General features: G+C 42.9%; 1 protein-coding gene across 9 annotated transcripts in view; it reads right to left on the reverse strand.

Moving 5' to 3' along the window:
• SASH1 (SAM and SH3 domain containing 1) overlaps positions 1 to 14443 on the reverse strand; it is a 300681-nt gene that overhangs the window by 216893 nt on the left and 69345 nt on the right. The window lies entirely within an intron of this gene.

Genomic DNA, 14443 nt, shown 5'->3' on the forward strand with positions numbered 1-14443 from the left:
CAGCTCTGGGCTTGGCATGGGATTTGTTGAGAGGTAGGAGATTGCAGAACTAAAATAGCATTCATAAAGTCAGGCAAAGGTGAGCGAGGAGCACCCATATAGTAGATATAAAGATATAAAGCAGTAGGAGGATTTTTCTAAGCTGGGAGATCACTTCCTGTTTCATACAAGGATGAATATATAGTTTAATCTCTTCCCTCGGTTTATTTTTGCATTTTTAATTATATTGAGTTTCAAATAATTGATTTTAGAGTCATCTGGATACTGTTTCTTTTTTAAGTCGATAATTTAAGAGACAGACTGTGTTTCCGTGATTGTGACGGGGGTGAGCGTGACTCCCATGATCCTCTACTGTCGGGACGGTAATGAGGCCTCATCTCATAGGAGAATCCCGGGCCTGCTCCTGCCACTCACTCTGCTTTCTCTAAGTGATTGAAAAGCACACTTGACACACACACCCTCTTCTGAGATCAAGTTATAATTAAATCCAGGAACACTCTCTGACAGCTGGAGCCCACAGGTTTGAGTTTGGTATTTGTTCTTGCAAAAGCCCACAGCTATGGCTTCTGTGTCACTGCACATGCACGCCCAGTTTGGGTGATCAGGAAATATTTGTTCTGTCTACAGTATATTTGGCTCAGTGAAAATGAAAGCCCACCAGTAAAGTAGACTTGCTTTGAATAAAGATTTAAGCATTTTCTTACACAACTAAATCCCTACGTTTTTCAGACAGGGCTAAAGGTCAGTTTGATATTGTGCCAACAAACAAGAAACCTTAACTAAGTAGTTAAGAATAGGTAAACAGAAATGGCTTGGGAGAGGGGGGGATGTCTGGTGGGATGCCAGTGTGGAGCCCAGATTTAACAGCTTCATCAAAGAGAATGTGTTAAATGCTCATTAACGAAATTTACAAATGATCGCCAACTGGGGGATGTCTGTTGCAAATCACAGAGGAATAAACACACACGCACACACACACACTAATTACATGCATGCATACACACAAAGCGGGAAATGAAGTAACATTCTGCTTGGAAAACAGACCCAAGATAAAATAATTTTAAATACAGACATTCAAAGAAAGCATTAACATAGATTTAATACGGAATTAAGGCATCAACTCAAGAATACTGAATCACAGTCTCTGACGAATGTTATTGGGGCGCTGCAGGGGGTAGGGGGAGACTGTGTCCATGGTGGCAGGGGGTGAGTACATCCACAAAGGATCCTGGGAAAGATCTGCAACATACCCAGGAGGAAAGAGAGCAGGGGCTGCTGGACGCCAACAGAGGTAGAGTAGTGATGAAGAACACTTGACGGTAACGTGCCACTAGATTGTAACTATCTGTTCCTAAAACCCCAAATTTTCCAGGGCTTCAGGAGCCATTGGCCCAGACCACACTGTGGATCTTGGTAGTGGGGGAAGGGTCACACTGGACCACACTGGCAGCCCATAATTGCACTGCTGATCCTTAAGAAGCCATTAGGAGCAGACATCTTAAGGTATCGTTTTGGGTGCTAGGCAGGCATCTTGAGGAAACAGGAGTGCATTCTGGGTCTTCAGTCTCATCATGAAAGCATCAGAGACACCTGCACTCATGTCCCATCCCTGGAGTCTGACCCTCTGGACTTCCCCGTAGGTCTTTGGGAGAGCACACTGCCGTCTAACAGACCACGTGGAGAGAGGCAGGGTGGCTTAGCAGACTGGCCAAGAGGACACCTGGCTCGTAGTTCTGCCCCTGCTACTAAATGGTTGTGTGATGTGGGCAAGTCCCTGGACCTTTCTGGGTCTCGGTTACCTAACAAGATCGAAATTTCTTACTGGAGAATCCATGAATTGGCTTCAAACCCCTTGATGTTTGTAAACATTTCATGTGAACGTGCGTACGTGCACTTTTCAGAGAAAGGACGTATTCTTTAGGAGAGAATCATATATATATATATATTTTTTAAGATTGGCACCTGTGCTAACATCTGTTGCCAATCTTTTTTTTCCTTCTTCTCCCCAAAGCCCCCCAGGACATAGTTGTGTATTCCAGTTGTAGGTCCCTCTAGTTCTGCTGTGTGGGATGCCGCCTCAGCATGGCCTGATAAGCGGTGCCATGTCCGTACCCAGGATCCAAACTGGCGAGACCCTGGGCCACCAAAGCAGAGCAGGTGAACTCAACCACTTGGCCATGGAGCCAGCCCCGAAAGAATCATAATTTTAAAGATGCTCCTGATGCAAGAAAGTTAACAACCACTGACTATCACTAGATTATTGCTAAGGTTCCTCCTGGAGCTAAAGTGTAATCTCCAACCCGTACAATCCCGTCAGTCTCTAAGCCTACCAGCAGCCAGAGGTTCTGATAATAGAGAAAGAATCTGAGGCACCCGCTCATCATAGGTCAGCAAACCTGTAATCCTGACACCTGACCGCCTTGATTAGGTGTGGTTGGACCGAAAAAGTGTTGCAGCCTCTTGGCTTACTTGGTTAGAACTCAGGAAAAGCAAGTTCAGAGTCGCTGGATTGACACATGCTTAGACCACTTCACTTTTCATTTGAAAAGTAAAGAAAGGGGGAAAAAGCTTCTACTGGAATTACTTGTATGAAACCCTACTCAGGCATCTTGGAACCCAAGGGAAATTGTAAAGAGAAAAATATATGGCCTCTCACTGCTTTGTGAAAATCAACAAGGGTAATGTCAGTACCATGCCCTCAGCAGAAGCTGGTGAGGGGTCCTCTGTTACCACTCTGGGAAACGGCTTTCCTCGGGCCCCCAAACACCCAGAGGCAACACTATAAGGTAATATTATTTGCCCGGTAGGGTGCTAGGTGCTTGTCTCGTTTAGCCCACGTCACAAATGTAGCAGGTGTATAGCGTTAGCTTCATCCTCATTTTCCAGGTGAAGAAATAGGACTTTGGAAATGGTCAGGCAACTTTTCTAAGGCCACAGGTGGCCAGTACTGGAGATTGGATTCAAGGGCAGACAGCCCTACTTAAGGCTGCTCAATTGTGTCTGATTCCTAGGATGTGGGAGGGGAGGGGACTGTTTGTCAGTAGGAGTGATGTCCTTCCTCCTGTGGGCATCCCATAAATATGGTATGGATTGGATACAAACCTGCTTGAATTTTACCTCCTAACTATTTCCTCAGAAAATGACTCTAGGATAACATGGCTCAAGGCAAACAGGTCACCGTCTTGCTCCCACACCCCCTCTCTCTTTCTCTCTCACTCACCTCTCAATCTCTCTTTCCTTCTATCTCCCTCTCCTTTGTTCTCTCTTGTTCTCTAACAGAAAGACCCTATACCCTTGCAGTTCTGCTCCTTAAAAAAATCTGTGAGAATACAAATTCAGAATGACGGCTACCTTTTGGGGGGGGGGTATGTGATGGGGGAGCCGTACAGAGTGGCTTTAACTGTATGAGTAATATCCTTTCTTAAGCTGGCCGTGGGCATGCACTTGTTGGTTTACACATTTTTCTCCGAAAAATCTAAATATTATTAAATATTAAACAAACTTTTTCACAAGCTGTCTAGAAAAAGATTTACTTAGCCTTAAAAATGTTCATACCACTTGACTGAGCAGCCTCATTTCTGGGAATCTATTCTGAGGAAATAATCTGAAACGAGGACAAAGATTTATATGCCAAAAGTTTGTCACAACATTATTTCTAATGTGAAAATCTTGAAATAATTTAAAAAGCCTAATAAAGAAGAATGATTGGGCAAATTATGCTATATTCGTGAGCTGGAATATTACACAGACTTCAAAAAAAGACGCTTACAAAGATTCTTAATGGTATGAGAAAATGCATTTGATGAAATTTTAAGTGGACAAGCAGGATACGGAATTATTCATAAAATAAGATTTCAAAGCTCTGGAAAAGTCTTTGAAAAAAGACCGAAAGAAAACAAGGCGAGTCTTGGGTGCCTGTGGGTAGTGCAATTATGGCCCTTTTGTATTTGTTTCTAAGTGTTAGTTTTAAACAATTGAGCTTGTATTACTTTTACATAATAAAAAGATAATAAAGAAATAGTCTGCTTATTGGATCCTGTCATCACAAATCTTCTGGTAGGTTCCTAGATTGGCAATTAGGATGACTTCTGTCCCTAACTCCATAGCGAACTCATAGGGCTATGGATGGACAGTCTGGAGTTCTGGTCCCTCCTGGCACCCAGTGCTTACTGCACTTTAAAAAATAGATAGATAACAATTCTCCCCACGCCAACCAATTCAGTGTCTCCTGTATCGCCTCATCTCTTCCGAGACTAGATGTAGACAAGGAAAGCCCAGAATGAGTGACCCAGGTCGATACACGTGCTTCTGACCAAGGAGGGAAGAAGTAGGTCATGTGAGGGGGTGATGTGAGTTTGCTCTGGTGTGTACAAACACACACACACACACACACGCCTCCCCACAGTGTCCCTGCCCTACATTCCACACAGCCTGAGCTCCATGGGAGGAAGGTATGTGGCAGGAGTCCCGGGGGCGTCTGTGGCAGCTGTCTCAGGGCCCAGGTGGCCACAGGGCAGCAGTCACAGCTGCTGGGGGAGCTGGGGTCAAGGAGAAGCAGGAGGAGGGAGACGCTGTCCGTCGGTCATCTCCTTCTGCTTCATGTCCCCCTCCTCTTTGTTCAGTCCAGCCAGCCAGCCAGGAGGCAAGTACTTGACTGGCTTAACCAGCTGCTGATGTTTCAGACAAGGAAGAAGTGAACCTGGGCTTAGCTGTGAGCATACAACAAGCCTTCTGGAGCAGGGTCCCCAAACAGGGCTGGGAAGCAGTGGTTTGCATCTCTTCAGGTATCCTTGGGGTACATGGGTGTCTTTCCTAGCCCCCTGCTTCTCTCTGCATGCACCTAAAAGTGTGTCCTCTCTGCAGAGAAACAGCTGTGCTTAGAAGCAGAGGCTGCCCCTGGTTCTAACGACAGGGAGAAGAGAGCTGGGGAGGGGTCGGCTCGGGCTGCAGACTGGGGAGAGGGCCAGCAAGAGAAAGGCACTCTGTCTGACTCCTCACCATGATCTTGATCAAACATTTTTAAATCTCTATATTATATGTATAATATATGTTTTAAAAATATATATTTACATATATATTAAACTATATATATTTGGAGATGCTTGAGTTTATATATTTGGTATATATATATTTTAAATATATATATTTAAAGGTGTTTGATATATATGAATACATATCTATGGTTGATACATATGTATATAAGTATATGCTTTTTATCATCTTAATATTAGTCAGGCCTTAATGAGTAAAATTTAAGTCAAATAGTTTCCAAGGCATTACTCCCTTTTCTCCCCGACACATAGAGTTCTCCACTTCACCCAACCAACCACTCGTAGCTCTTTTAGTTATTTTGTTTGTTTCTGGCCTTGTCGTCCTCATTTCTAAATCACATGCTTATTCAGCTATTTCTTATTTTTTTCTCCCATTATAGACCTGTAGTCATTCTCTACTGACTTCCTAAAATGAAAGATGAAGATTTAAAATTCCATCCTGCCTCCTTCCTTCCATCCCCCCGTTTTTCCTTCTTCTATCCTCCCAATACAGTGATTGTGTTAGTTCGGGTCCTCTGAGAAGCACAGACCAAGGCAGAACTGGAAATGCACAAGGTCTCCTGGGCTGATGTCCGTGAAGGATTAGGGGGCCGCTCCAGGGCAGACCTGAGACCATGAAGGAGCGGGGCAAGGAAGGCAGGTGGGGTAGGAAGAGTCTTCGACGGCTGGGTAGTTCTGAGAAATTCAAAGCCAGGCTGATGAAGAGACCCAGAGCAAAGACTGCTCATCAGAGAAGCCCTGCACTGGGCAGCAACAGCTGGCTCTGGTCCCCTTCCATGCTCAGTCATTGGCTGGGGACCCAGGAGAGCGAGCCTTCCCCTCGAAGACAATAGTGCGTCCCGAAGGGGGCATACACTCCCCAGGGCAAGTCCTCCTTTGAAGGGAGGTCTGCATGGGGCACCTCCACGGCCACCACATTTCTATTCTAGTTCATGGTTCTAGTAATGTTCAGTGCTTCCATTATTGCGACCAAGTAGATATGGTTCAGAGCTAAGTCATATTATGTACTATAATCATATTTCTTTCTCAATTATTTTCCTTCCATGGAGTTTTCTTTTTTAATTTGCTTACTTTTCTATGTACCTGTGGACTACTCTGGTCCAAACTTTCTGGCAGAATATAAAACACCCTGCAATATGGTAGATCCCATCCGTATGTCAGTCGCTTCCATTTCTTTCTTTTTTGGAGATGGTCCATCTGGAGCCCCATTCTGGATTAGATGGACTTCGCTGAGTCCCTCCTTTTGGTGGACCGCATCTTCCAGGAGCTTGCTGAGAAGGGGTATAAGTGACGTAAATGTTTTGATCTCTTATACACTTCTAGTCCACTCTCACACTTGACAATTTCTAAGTCAGAAATCATTTGCAGCTCAGAATTTGGAAGTTACTGTTTCCTGGCTTCTAGTGTTCCTGTTGAGAAGTCAATGCCATTCAGATTTCTGATGCTTTATGTGACCTTTTTTTTCTTTCTGACAGCTTTTAGGATCTTCTGTTTGTTCCTAGTGTTCTGAAATTTCACAGTGACGTGCCTTATTCTCTACACTAGACGCTAGATGGGTCTTTCTAATCAGGCAACTCGTGTCTTTCATTTCTGGGACATTTTTGGATTATTTCATTGATTTCTTCCATTTTGTTTTTTCAGCTCTTTCTTTCTAGAACTTTTATTATTGGGGTATTTGACATATTGGACTGATCATCTAGTATTCCTTAGACTCTCTGTCCTATTTGGTCCTGACAGATTTCCTAAACTTTACCTTCTAAGCCTTCTATAGATTGTTTTTGTTATCAGAATGTTCCTTTCTTATGGTATCTGGTTTTGTTTCTCTGTCTCGCTGAGGATACTCATTGTATATTTTGGGTGCATTTCTGTCCCCCACTTGCCCCTACTACCTCTGGATTCATTTTCCCACTCATCTGTTTAGGTATCTGCCTTTCACATCCACAGCTTTCTCTGATTGTCTGACGATCCTTTGTTCTCATTGCATCTCTGAGGCACCAGACATCAGATTGCAAGACCCGTGTTGTGGGGCTTTCTGTAGTGGGCCTCACCGTGATTGATCTGGTAGAGGGCTCAGACTCTTGCAGGCGGTCCCTAAATGCCAGTGTCTGTAGATCTTCCCTGTTGGGCAGGTCTTTTCCAACACAGAGGAATCCTCCCACCTCTTCTCACAGCGGTGGGGGTTGCGGTGGGGAGAGGCTGAATAAAACCTTGGCTGCCAGCATTTTGGGAGCTGAGTTTAGGAAGATAACTGGGAAGTCTTGCTTTTCAGTCCGTAGATTTTTACTTAGTTCCCTTGTTTTTAGAGGGGTGCCTTAACCCCTTCCTCAGCTGTTTCTGAGACCAAAGTGTTTCTGGTTCAGCTTCCTAGTCTTCTGCCAGGATGGGCAAGGAACTGGCTCAGCTTCTTGGCTGCCTAGACTGGCCTGGGATAGCGAGGGTGAGGGGGAACCTGGGGTTCTGATTACTCCCCAAACAATCTTTCAAACAATCCTCCTATGTTCAGCCCTTCCCTGACCTAGTGGGGGATGGGGTACTCCTTTCCCAGAACCTTCCTAAGGTGAGTGACTCCAATGAGCTTGTTCTTAGGGGTAGTCTCCAAACTCTACATCCCATGTAATTGATTTTCAGTTTTCTCCATTGTGTACCACATCAGTTGCTATTGTTCCCTTCAATCTATGTTGTATCTTCCCGCCTTTGTGGTCATTTCTCATTTCTGTTATCCAAGACCCCCCTCCACCCCACCCTTCGACAGTTGTTGTGGTGGTTTTATTTTACTTTTCCCCTTATTTCCATTTTACTGGGGTTTGAGGATGGAGTGGGGAAAAAGAGCATATGTTCAATCTGCTCTGTATAATGAGATTCTGTGTTGCTCCTCTGTCTTATTTATTATACTTTCAACCCCCTCCAGGTCAACATTCTACCTCAAAAATGGTTGAGAAGGTACTTCTTTCATAGAATGTGCTCAGAGGAAGCAACTGCTCCTCAACCCTTCTTATTCCAAAATATCCTTCTTCTTTGACTCTCTTTTTGATCTCTCTATTCTTCATTAAGGTAATACTGAGGACCTACTATGTGTCAGATACTATGCTAGGTACCTTACACTCACTATGTCTCATTTCATCTTCAAGGACTCCGTGAAAGGTAGGTCTTATTATACCCATTTTACAGACAAGAACTGTGGCTCAGAAAATTTTCCAAAGAAACTCAGCTGGCAAGATGTAGAGCCTGGACTCAGGTGGGCGTCAGTCTGATTTCCAAGCCGACTGCTCTTCCCAGGGCACTTTGCTGCCCACCCTGACGGGGGTGTTCCAAGGCTAGGTGACAGCAGTACTTGCACGCTAAGTCCTTTGTGGACAAGATGTAAGTTCCATGGAGCAGAGCCCTCACCTTCCTTGTTTGTCTCCATCTCCCAAGCACAAGAACAATACTTACTGCATTGAAAACACACAGTGAATGTGTAATATTTTCTAAGAGAATGAATGAATGGATGGATGAACGTGATCTCATTTAATTCTGAGCAATCCACTCATAACTCTAATATTACCCTTTTGTCAAAGGTTAGGAAACAAGTCCCTGAAATTTGGGACTTCTGTTTTTTGAGGACTGCTCTTTCCAGGACGTGCTGTTTTCATGTAATCTGTGAAATAACCCATGCTAAAGTATAAAGCGGGACTGAAAGAGATAGCTGAGTTGGCTTGCTAAACTAGTCCAGAATTATTCAGTATTCATTCAACAAAACGTTAATGAATGTCCACTATGTACTACTGGACTGGGGAATGTATAGTCATTAAATCTCATCCTATCTTCACAATAGCCCTGCCAGGGAGCTAGTTGGCCTAAAACCAGTTTCTTAAAAATCCATTTGCCCAAGGAAGAGTTTGCTTAAAATTCAACCTCTGTTTGAGAATCTGGCCTTCATTTTACTGTCCTACATTTTCTTGGCATTTTGAAACAGTTCAATGATCTAAAAAAAACAGTTCTTTGAAGGGCACATCTAACTTAATTTTGTATTTCTATTAAGAGTTTATTGAACTTGCAGGATTTTTTTTAAACGATGAGATTGTTTTGGATACTTGAAAGTGCCTTTTTCTATTTGACCTACTTTTTGGATGGTTAAGCTCTTTCTAGCCAGTTTCTATAAAGCCTTTTATTCAGAACTTAAATTAAATTAAAATTTAGTTTAATTTAATATTTACTTCCAGGACACTTGAACAGATGCAAAAATGCTCCAAAGGGGATTAAATTTTACATGAACAGGTTTTGGATGAGATGTTCTCCAGCCAGCCTTAATGAGAAGAAAATGGAGACAGAGACCTAAGCCCCACTTACATCCGTCTCCTCCCACTTCCCCTCCTTCCTCTGTGACCCATGACCCCTCCCCTCCCCCAGCAGCCCCCCACCCCTCCAATGCCTTCCAAGGAGGAGGAGACTGCAATGCCTTCTGGCTCCTGATTTTTATGATTCTGGGTGTCAAATGCTATTTTTTCCTGCTCTCCTGAGTCAAAGGTATGGACTCAGGTGTGTCGTTGAACAGATGTGTTGGAGGCAAGCAAAACTTCTGGCAGCTTCTCCAACAAGCCTCCCTACCTAGTCATCTAAAAACCATGCCCTGGAACATCAGTGGGGCATGTGAATGGGCTTAAAATAGGAATGACTAAAAAACCCAGAGAATTAGATACCTTTGTAGCACTTGCATAGTGATTATATCAATTATAGAAATGCTTATAATAATTCAAAGAAGTGGAAACGGTGAGAATTTACACTCTTTCCACCTGCCTAGCACATCGTTGGATCAGAATTTGTGAAATTTGTTAAATGTGTTAACTATTTGAACAAGTGTCTATTTTTCGTAGGACAAAATGGAATCAAATTGCTTCGAGCAATTTGAGGGAGAGGTAAGGGTTTCGGGTCAGGCATAAGAGTGATGGAATTATTTTAGAACAGGGTCTTGTCAAACCCAATCTAGGAAACAAGCAGAGGGCTCAAAGACTGTGTATTTTGTTGCTTTTTTTCAAAAGGCAAAATGTAGATGATTCTTTGAAAAAAAAAAGAATATGATTATCTTCATTTTCATATTTGGAAAACTATTAGGGTGTCAACATAATATTGTCTACGAACTTTCACAGACAATTTTTTTTAGAATTCCTTGGATATTATCTGGGATACAGATGATGTCCTTCTGCTGCCGCAGTGCTATGTGGGCGGCTAAGATCATCTGACCCCTGCCCCAGGTCTGTCCCCAGAGACTCTGACCAATGACCCTGAAGCCGACTTTCCCTGGAAACTCTTAGCGCAACCAGCTGGCTGGTCTGGCCATAATGAACCAAATGTCCCTCCATGCTATAAAATTCTACCACTCTAACTTTTCAGATGTTAAAATTGTATTTGGAAAAGTATATCTATAGGGATGTCCACCAAAATGGGTTTTGAAGGGCTGTTGACTGTAGCGGCTGCATGGCCCATCTGATCCGTGCCAGGAGCCACATCAGCCGTGGGTATAATCCTGTGTGAAGTGTGTACAGTCTGAGGCCAGACTGTTGGCTTCAAACACTGGCTGCTATGCATCCTAGTTATGTGACTGCTTGTGTGCCCTCTTATCAGCAAAATAAGGATTTTATGTACCTACCTCACAGGGTCGTTGTGAGGGTAAAATGATTTAATATGTGTAAAGAGCTTAGAACAGTCCCTGGCACCTGGTAAGCGGTAATATCAAGTGTCAGTTAGGAATGTATTAATATCATTATTATTTATGTGAAGTATGTGAAATTACACAAGGCACTTTTTGGCCTTACAAATGCACAGGAGTGTGCTTCCAGGTATATATAAAAAATATATATATATATTTAAATTAACAATTATTGCTTTTATAATCCTGGAAGTGCAATTTCTCAACAGTGCAAATTCTCTTCTCTTCTTTTCCCTTTGCAACTACCTGCCACCAAACAGTTTTCTCATCATCCCCACCCTGTTTTCTTTGCACGTGCAATGTTCCCTCTCCCTCCTCCAGCACAGCTTACTTCATTCTACTTTGGGAAGTTTCTTTCTTACTCAGAAATCTCCCGAACCCTCTTCTTCTTTTCTCTCACATGTCCCAGTTTGTTTTATTTTATTTTTAATCACCCAAGTGATATGGGAAGTGGCTGATAAAAGGTAGAACCATGGAGTTGAGATTCTGTATGAAAATGAAGGGGACATGATGCAAAAGGAGACTATCCAAGGCTGGGCAGAGCAGCCCAGGCTCCTTCTGCTTTCAACGTTCTTTGTTGGCCATTTCAGATTTAGATTCATATTTTACTACCACTTATCTTCAACCTTGTACAGGTTAAGCACTAGACTGGAGCTTTTAGATGGATTATCATTTAATCCTTACAACAACTCCTTGAAGGTAGGTATTCTTTCATCTTACAGACAAATAAAAACAAAAACAGAGAAGTAAATAACTTACCCAAGGCCACATAACCAGAAAGTAGAGAGCTAGAGTTAGAACCCATATATTCAAGCTCCATTGTCTTCCCACTACTCATAATCCCTCCCTGGCAAAACAATAGAAGTAAAATAATAATGCTCAAATTCCATTAATATCGTGCCCTTGAAACTGTCTAAAAGTCCCATTCAGAATTCCATAGAAATTTCTATGTAGCTACTCATCTTTCTGTAAATAAAACAATTTTTTCTCCAGCACTCACTCCATCCATCCATCCATCCATCCATCCATCCATCCCCTCATCCCTCCATCAATCATCTATCCAACCAATCATTCTTCTACTCACCTGTCTGTCCATCCAATCACATATTCATCCATCTAATTATCCATCCATCCATCCGTCCATCCACCCATCCACCATCCACCCATCCATCCATCACCCATCCAATCAATCATCTCTTCATCAGTCTGTCTATCCAGGCCAGCATCCCTCTATTCATCCATCCATCCATCCATCCATTCTTTTATTATTTACCTATGTTCCAGGCATTGTAATAAGTTCTGAGGAAATTCCTATCTTTAAGGAGTTCTCAGTCTAAGGAAGGGAACAACATGTAAATAAAAAATTGTAATATAATGTGGTGAATGTTGGACCTATAAGGTGTTATAGATATCAGGAGAGGTGGAGAGGCGAATCTCTAACTCTTCCTAGGTGAAAGCTTTTTCCTTGACACTTTAGAAGGTCAAAGTGGAGGAACCACTTGAAGTTGCATGCAAAATTTTCTCAGAGGGGTTTGTGGCCAAGGGAGGAGAGAGGTGGGGATTTGACTGGGGCATCACAGAGGAGTTTAACTGTGTTAATGTTTACCCTGATTAAGAGTTTGCCAGGAATCAGAAGCAGCGGAAGACATTCCAGGCAAAACAACCCACAAGTAGAAAAGCACATACAAGTAACTTACTAGGACTCCAACCTAGAGTACCATTTGAGGCAGTGGCTGGAGACAGAGCACCTAGGGTGGGTGGTTAGGGTTCAGATCAAGAAAGGAATGGTATGTAAGGCCAAGAATTAATTCTCATGGAAATTAAAAATGCTCTCACAAGCAGCATTACAGTTCATTGTAAAATTTATTCTCCAGTCTCATTAAACAAAAGGATGGAAGATCTTTCTGTCTATTTCCAGAAACTTGTAACAAATTCTCTGTATTTGGGGATAAATTTGCATTCAGGAGTTGATCTGGGAATCTAACCTTGTTTCTGGGGATTAATGTGTTCTGAATTCTAAACAATGTCTTGCAAAACTTCTGGAGAGCAATGAGGCTGTGAATTGGCACGGTGGCATAGCCCCTTAATGACATGACTGATGTTCAAATACGGGTCAGGAAAGAGGATATGGTCCCAAATGAAGACTTGCTTATTTTGTTATTCAAAGGTGGCAGAGAGATATTTGGAGATGGATTTTACTTGAGTTAATAGTAGTTAAATTTACGGCAGATGTGCCACCCTGGAAGTCTCTGAAACATTGCTTTTATTTCCTCCCCAAACTTCTGAGGTTGAGATTAAGAAGGTTAGTTAAATTAAGATATATACACAATCATCTCCCAGAGAAGAAGCTGGTCTGATCTGAAGTCATTTCTATAGATTCCAGGGCTCCTTCGCCAGTCTCCTTAGATAAGACAGAAGCGATGTTTCTAAGCCTGATAATTCCCCTTTCTGTCTGCGTTGATCAATACATCTTTTTGCATCCTCCAGCACAAAAACCCAATGTGCTTCCCTTTCTAAAAGGAAGCCTCTGTCTTGCTGGGATTAAGAGGCCATAGTCCCATGACACAGTTTGCAGTCAATTTTTGGCATCTGAAAAGCCTTCCCTCTTTCAAGAACTGTGGGCGACCAGTCAAGAGAGAACAGTATTTTGGCAGTTGGACTGAAAATCTTACCTGCCAACTGGGCTGCTCTTAATGTATTGTTTCTGAAACCAGGGGAAGCACATGTAACAAGAACTGGCTTTGTGCTGCCGGAACACTTTTGATGAGCACGTCGGCACCGAGTTGAAGGGAAAGCCGGCCAGCTGTGTTTGGTCCCTTTCTCCCACACCAGCTTTCCTTGGACTCCCAAACACTCTCGTGGGGCATGGTCGTTACCTCTCAAGACTCATATTTCATAGTTATTTATTAATACCATAACCGTGGAGTCATACATTTTATCCACAGTTGCTCTGACTGACACTCTAGCACATTCCTCTCAACTACCCATCACCCTCCGTTCTCTATTCTTGGTGTCAACCTTGCCAAGAAGATGAACAGAAATTTACCGAAACAGAGGCTCAATTGCTCAATATGTTCAGACTGATGTTTCTTCTAGGATACCCTTTCATAACTCTATTTTCATTTAATAAGTATTTATTGGGTATAAACTGTGCCAGGCACTGCCCTCGGCTTCTCAGAGAAGATGTGAGCAGAACAGACATCTGGAAGTAACCCGAGAGGCCTCCACTCACCAGAGACCAGTCCACAACCAGAGAACGAGCCAGAAGGGCCTTGGGAGCCAGCCTGGGGGGCTCAGCATCCATGCCTTAAGCTGCTGGGCCCACAGTCCCCAGTTCACAACCACTGCTGCCCGCTCTTTCCTTTCACCATTTCGAATGAACAAATCTAACCTCCTTTTTAATTAAAAAGGAAAAGGACTCCACATTCTATGATACACTACTTCAACAGAGAAAACAAAAATTAGGCTGTTCAGCAAGCTGAGAAGAAGACTTTAGTAGGTTATTAAACGCTAAACAGCTAATCAGAGGGTCCTGGTCCCCCGAGGCTTGTAATACGAAGTACATAGTTACATCCTTCATTCTTAGCATGTGGGGAAATATTTTAAAATAATTTCACAGATAAGCAGAGGGTGGAAAAGCTCTGGCATTTTAGCAGCAAAAACTTTTCTTGGCTTGTGAAACCGTTTCAGAGTCTTGGAGGGGAAA

This window comes from Equus przewalskii, chromosome 32 (assembly GCF_037783145.1).
Source record: "Equus przewalskii isolate Varuska chromosome 32, EquPr2, whole genome shotgun sequence".
Taxonomy (NCBI): Eukaryota; Metazoa; Chordata; class Mammalia; order Perissodactyla; family Equidae; genus Equus; species Equus przewalskii.